Source organism: Phyllobates terribilis, unplaced genomic scaffold (genome assembly GCF_046119375.1).
Source record: "Phyllobates terribilis strain yellow unplaced genomic scaffold, ASM4611937v1 Scaffold_20__1_contigs__length_20440879, whole genome shotgun sequence".
NCBI lineage: Eukaryota > Metazoa > Chordata > Amphibia > Anura > Dendrobatidae > Phyllobates > Phyllobates terribilis.
In genome coordinates this window covers 2,673,492-2,680,881 of record NW_027362780.1, presented here as the reverse complement: position 1 = coordinate 2,680,881, position 7,390 = coordinate 2,673,492, and positions in this window count along the sequence as shown.

Genomic DNA, 7,390 nt, shown 5'->3' with positions numbered 1-7,390 from the left:
TCAGGTTTTGGCAGTTTTTTCTGAAAAGAAAAACAGTAGTGTCTCCTGACTGTTGTGACACAAAAATATATCTGTTGAAAATAGTCTTTTGTAGGCCCGACATCCCAGTGTGGTTTCGCAGTTCCACGGGTCAAATCGCTGTACTATCCAGTTTTGGGCCTTTGGTATCTTAAAAAAAAGCAGTTTGAGTGTGTCGCTCACTGTTCAGCCGCAAATATCTCTATTTAAAAAAGGGAGGTATACCCCAGTAAACAATAACTGTGGTTTTGCCATCCCACGGTAAAAAATCTCTTTTATTCAGGTTTTGGTAGTTGTTTCCGTAAAGAAAAACAGTAGTGTCTCCTGACTGTTGTCACAAAAAAATATATCTTTTGAAAATAGTCTTGTGTATGCCCGACACCCCAGTGTGGTTTCGCAGTTCCACGGGTCAAATCGCTGTACTATCCAGTTTTGGGCCTTTGGTATCTAAAAAAAAGGCAGTTTGAGTGTGTCGCTCACTGTTCAGCTGCAAATATCTCTATTTAAAAAATTGTGGAATACCCCAGTAAACAATAACTGTGGTTTTGACATCCCATGGTAAAAAATCTTTATTATTCAGGTTTTAGTAGTTGTATCCGTAAAGAAAAACAGTAGTGTCTCCTGACTGTTGTGACACAAAAATATATCTGTTGAAAATAGTCTTGTGTAGGCCCGACATCCCAGTGTGGTTTCGCAGTTCCACGGGTCAAATCGCTGTACTATCCAGTTTTGGGCCTTTGGTATAAAAAAAAAAAGCAGTTTAAGTGTGTCGCTCACTGTTCAGCCTCAAATATCTCTATTTAAAAAAGTGTGGTATACCCCAGTAAACAATAACTGTGGTTTTGCCATCCCACGGCAAAAAATCTCTATTATTCAGGTTTTGGTAGTTGTTTCCGTAAAGAAAAACATTAGTGTCTCCTGACTGTTGTGAAACAAAAATATATCTGTTGAAAATAGTCTTGTGTAGGCCCGACATCCCAGTGTGGTTTCGCAGTTCCACGGGTCAAATCGCTGTACTATCCAGTTTTGGGCCTTTGGTATCTAAAAAAAAAGCAGTTTGAGTGTGTCGCTCACTGTTCAGCCGCAAATATCTCTATTTAAAAAAGTGTGGTATACCCCAGTAAACAATACCTGTGGTTTTGCCATTCCACGGTAAAAAATCTCTATTATTCAGGTTTTAGTAGTTTTTTCCGTAAAGAAAAACAGTAGTGTCTCCTGACTGTTGTGACACAAAAATATATCTGTTGAAAATAGTCTTGTGTAAGCCCGACATCCCAGTGTGGTTTCGCAGTTCCACGGGTCAAATCGCTGTACTATCCAGTTTTGGGCCTTTGGTATCTTAAAAAAAAGCAGTTTGAGTGTGTCGCTCACTGTTCAGCCGCAAATATCTCTATTTAAAAAAGTGTGGAATACCCCAGTAAACAATAACTGTGGTTTTGACATCCCATGGTAAAAAATCTTTATTATTCAGGTTTTGGTAGTTGTATCCGTAAAGAAAAACAGTAGTGTCTCCTGACTGTTGTGACACAAAAATATATCTGTTGAAAATAGTCTTGTGTAGGCCCGACATCCCAGTGTGGTTTCGCAGTTCCACGGGTCAAATCGCTGTACTATCCAGTTTTGGGCCTTTGGTATCTAAAAAAAAAGCAGTTTGAGTGTGTCGCTCACTGTTCAGCCGCAAATATCTCTATTTAAAAGAGTGTGGTATACCCCAGTAAACAATACCTGTGGTTTTGCAATCCCACGGTAAAAAATCTCTATTATTCAGGTTTTAGTAGTTTTTTCCGTAAAGAAAAACAGTAGTGTCTCCTGACTGTTGTGGCACAAAAATATATCTGTTGAAAATAGTCTTGTGTAGGCCCGACATCCCAGTGTGGTTTCGCAGTTCCACGGGTCAAATCGCTGTACTATCCAGTTTTGGGCCTTTGGTATCTAAAAAAAAAGCAGTTTGAGTGTGTCGCTCACTGTTCAGCCGCAAATATCTCTATTTAAAAAAGTGTGGTATACCCCAGTAAACAATAACTGTGGTTTTGCCATCCCACGGTAAAAAATCTCTATTATTCAGGTTTTGGTAGTTGTTTCCGTAAAGAAAAACATTAGTGTCTCCTGACTGTTGTGAAACAAAAATATGTCTGTTGAAAATAGTCTTGTGTAGGCCCGACATCCCAGTGTGGTTTCGCAGTTCCACGGGTCAAATCGCTGTACTATCCAGTTTTGGGCCTTTGGTATCTAAAAAAAAAGTAGTTTGAGTGTGTCGCTCACTGTTCAGCTGCAAATATCTCTATTTAAAAGAGTGTGGTATACCCCAGTAAACAATACCTGTGGTTTTGCCATCCCACGGTAAAAAATCTCTATTATTCAGGTTTTGGCAGTTTTTTCTGAAAAGAAAAACAGTAGTGTCTCCTGACTGTTGTGACACAAAAATATATCTGTTGAAAATAGTCTTTTGTAGGCCCGACATCCCAGTGTGGTTTCGCAGTTCCACGGGTCAAATCGCTGTACTATCCAGTTTTGGGCCTTTGGTATCTTAAAAAAAAGCAGTTTGAGTGTGTCGCTCACTGTTCAGCCGCAAATATCTCTATTTAAAAAAGGGAGGTATACCCCAGTAAACAATAACTGTGGTTTTGCCATCCCACGGTAAAAAATCTCTTTTATTCAGGTTTTGGTAGTTGTTTCCGTAAAGAAAAACAGTAGTGTCTCCTGACTGTTGTCACAAAAAAATATATCTTTTGAAAATAGTCTTGTGTATGCCCGACACCCCAGTGTGGTTTCGCAGTTCCACGGGTCAAATCGCTGTACTATCCAGTTTTGGGCCTTTGGTATCTAAAAGAAAGGCAGTTTGAGTGTGTCGCTCACTGTTCAGCTGCAAATATCTCTATTTAAAAAATTGTGGAATACCCCAGTAAACAATAACTGTGGTTTTGACATCCCATGGTAAAAAATCTTTATTATTCAGGTTTTAGTAGTTGTATCCGTAAAGAAAAACAGTAGTGTCTCCTGACTGTTGTGACACAAAAATATATCTGTTGAAAATAGTCTTGTGTAGGCCCGACATCCCAGTGTGGTTTCGCAGTTCCACGGGTCAAATCGCTGTACTATCCAGTTTTGGGCCTTTGGTATAAAAAAAAAAAGCAGTTTAAGTGTGTCGCTCACTGTTCAGCCTCAAATATCTCTATTTAAAAAAGTGTGGTATACCCCAGTAAACAATAACTGTGGTTTTGCCATCCCACGGCAAAAAATCTCTATTATTCAGGTTTTGGTAGTTGTTTCCGTAAAGAAAAACATTAGTGTCTCCTGACTGTTGTGAAACAAAAATATATCTGTTGAAAATAGTCTTGTGTAGGCCCGACATCCCAGTGTGGTTTCGCAGTTCCACGGGTCAAATCGCTGTACTATCCAGTTTTGGGCCTTTGGTATCTAAAAAAAAAGCAGTTTGAGTGTGTCGCTCACTGTTCAGCCGCAAATATCTCTATTTAAAAAAGTGTGGTATACCCCAGTAAACAATACCTGTGGTTTTGCCATTCCACGGTAAAAAATCTCTATTATTCAGGTTTTAGTAGTTTTTTCCGTAAAGAAAAACAGTAGTGTCTCCTGACTGTTGTGACACAAAAATATATCTGTTGAAAATAGTCTTGTGTAAGCCCGACATCCCAGTGTGGTTTCGCAGTTCCACGGGTCAAATCGCTGTACTATCCAGTTTTGGGCCTTTGGTATCTTAAAAAAAAGCAGTTTGAGTGTGTCGCTCACTGTTCAGCCGCAAATATCTCTATTTAAAAAAGTGTGGAATACCCCAGTAAACAATAACTGTGGTTTTGACATCCCATGGTAAAAAATCTTTATTATTCAGGTTTTGGTAGTTGTATCCGTAAAGAAAAACAGTAGTGTCTCCTGACTGTTGTGACACAAAAATATATCTGTTGAAAATAGTCTTGTGTAGGCCCGACATCCCAGTGTGGTTTCGCAGTTCCACGGGTCAAATCGCTGTACTATCCAGTTTTGGGCCTTTGGTATCTAAAAAAAAAGCAGTTTGAGTGTGTCGCTCACTGTTCAGCCGCAAATATCTCTATTTAAAAGAGTGTGGTATACCCCAGTAAACAATACCTGTGGTTTTGCAATCCCACGGTAAAAAATCTCTATTATTCAGGTTTTAGTAGTTTTTTCCGTAAAGAAAAACAGTAGTGTCTCCTGACTGTTGTGGCACAAAAATATATCTGTTGAAAATAGTCTTGTGTAGGCCCGACATCCCAGTGTGGTTTCGCAGTTCCACGGGTCAAATCGCTGTACTATCCAGTTTTGGGCCTTTGGTATCTAAAAAAAAAGCAGTTTGAGTGTGTCGCTCACTGTTCAGCCGCAAATATCTCTATTTAAAAAAGTGTGGTATACCCCAGTAAACAATAACTGTGGTTTTGCCATCCCACGGTAAAAAATCTCTATTATTCAGGTTTTGGTAGTTTTTTCCGTAAAGAAAAACAGTAGTGTCTCCTGACTGTTGTGACACAAAAATATATCTGTTGAAAATAGTCTTGTGTAAGCCCGACATCCCAGTGTGGTTTCGCAGTTTCACGGGTCAAATCGATGTACTTTCCAGTTTTGGGCCTTTGGTATCTAAAAAAAAAAGCAGTTTGAGTGTGTCGCTCACTGTTCAGCCGCAAATATCTCTATTTAAAAAAGTGTGGTATACCCCAGTAAACAATAACTGTGGTTTTGCCATCCCACGGTAAAAAATCTCTATTATTCAGGTTTTGGTAGTTGTTTCCGTAAAGAAAAACATTAGTGTCTCCTGACTGTTGTGAAACAAAAATATGTCTGTTGAAAATAGTCTTGTGTAGGCCCGACATCCCAGTGTGGTTTCGCAGTTCCACGGGTCAAATCGCTGTACTATCCAGTTTTGGGCCTTTGGTATCTAAAAAAAAAGTAGTTTGAGTGTGTCGCTCACTGTTCAGCTGCAAATATCTCTATTTAAAAGAGTGTGGTATACCCCAGTAAACAATACCTGTGGTTTTGCCATCCCACGGTAAAAAATCTCTATTATTCAGGTTTTGGCAGTTTTTTCTGAAAAGAAAAACAGTAGTGTCTCCTGACTGTTGTGACACAAAAATATATCTGTTGAAAATAGTCTTTTGTAGGCCCGACATCCCAGTGTGGTTTCGCAGTTCCACGGGTCAAATCGCTGTACTATCCAGTTTTGGGCCTTTGGTATCTTAAAAAAAAGCAGTTTGAGTGTGTCGCTCACTGTTCAGCCGCAAATATCTCTATTTAAAAAATTGTGGAATACCCCAGTAAACAATAACTGTGGTTTTGACATCCCATGGTAAAAAATCTTTATTATTCAGGTTTTAGTAGTTGTATCCGTAAAGAAAAACAGTAGTGTCTCCTGACTGTTGTGACACAAAAATATATCTGTTGAAAATAGTCTTGTGTAGGCCCGACATCCCAGTGTGGTTTCGCAGTTCCACGGGTCAAATCGCTGTACTATCCAGTTTTGGGCCTTTGGTATAAAAAAAAAAAGCAGTTTAAGTGTGTCGCTCACTGTTCAGCCTCAAATATCTCTATTTAAAAAAGTGTGGTATACCCCAGTAAACAATAACTGTGGTTTTGCCATCCCACGGCAAAAAATCTCTATTATTCAGGTTTTGGTAGTTGTTTCCGTAAAGAAAAACATTAGTGTCTCCTGACTGTTGTGAAACAAAAATATATCTGTTGAAAATAGTCTTGTGTAGGCCCGACATCCCAGTGTGGTTTCGCAGTTCCACGGGTCAAATCGCTGTACTATCCAGTTTTGGGCCTTTGGTATCTAAAAAAAAAGCAGTTTGAGTGTGTCGCTCACTGTTCAGCCGCAAATATCTCTATTTAAAAAAGTGTGGTATACCCCAGTAAACAATACCTGTGGTTTTGCCATTCCACGATAAAAAATCTCTATTATTCAAGTTTTAGTAGTTTTTTCCGTAAAGAAAAACAGTAGTGTCTCCTGACTGTTGTGACACAAAAATATATCTGTTGAAAATAGTCTTGTGTAAGCCCGACATCCCAGTGTGGTTTCGCAGTTCCACGGGTCAAATCGCTGTACTATCCAGTTTTGGGCCTTTGGTATCTTAAAAAAAAGCAGTTTGAGTGTGTCGCTCACTGTTCAGCCGCAAATATCTCTATTTAAAAAAGTGTGGAATACCCCAGTAAACAATAACTGTGGTTTTGACATCCCATGGTAAAAAATCTTTATTATTCAGGTTTTGGTAGTTGTATCCGTAAAGAAAAACAGTAGTGTCTCCTGACTGTTGTGACACAAAAATATATCTGTTGAAAATAGTCTTGTGTAGGCCCGACATCCCAGTGTGGTTTCGCAGTTCCACGGGTCAAATCGCTGTACTATCCAGTTTTGGGCCTTTGGTATCTAAAAAAAAAGCAGTTTGAGTGTGTCGCTCACTGTTCAGCCGCAAATATCTCTATTTAAAAGAGTGTGGTATACCCCAGTAAACAATACCTGTGGTTTTGCAATCCCACGGTAAAAAATCTCTATTATTCAGGTTTTAGTAGTTTTTTCCGTAAAGAAAAACAGTAGTGTCTCCTGACTGTTGTGGCACAAAAATATATCTGTTGAAAATAGTCTTGTGTAGGCCCGACATCCCAGTGTGGTTTCGCAGTTCCACGGGTCAAATCGCTGTACTATCCAGTTTTGGGCCTTTGGTATCTAAAAAAAAAGCAGTTTGAGTGTGTCGCTCACTGTTCAGCCGCAAATATCTCTATTTAAAAAAGTGTGGTATACCCCAGTAAACAATAACTGTGGTTTTGCCATCCCACGGTAAAAAATCTCTATTATTCAGGTTTTGGTAGTTTTTTCCGTAAAGAAAAACAGTAGTGTCTCCTGACTGTTGTGACACAAAAATATATCTGTTGAAAATAGTCTTGTGTAAGCCCGACATCCCAGTGTGGTTTCGCAGTTTCACGGGTCAAATCGCTGTACTATCCAGTTTTGGGCCTTTGGTATCTTAAAAAAAAGCAGTTTGAGTGTGTCGCTCACTGTTCAGCCGCAAATATCTCTATTTAAAAAAGGGTGGTATACCCCAGTAAACAATAACTGTGGTTTTGCCATCCCACGGTAAAAAATCTCTATTATTCAGGTTTTGGTAGTTGTTTCCATAAAGAAAAACAGTAGTGTCTCCTGACTGTTGTCACACAAAAATATATCTTTTGAAAATAGTCTTGTGTAGGCCCGACACCCCAGTGTGGTTTCGCAGTTCCACGGGTCAAATCGCTGTACTATCCAGTTTTGGGCCTTTGGTATCTAAAAAAAAAGGCAGTTTGAGTGTGTCGCTCACTGTTCAGCTGCAAATATCTCTATTTAAAAAATTGTGGAATACCCCAGTAAACAATAACT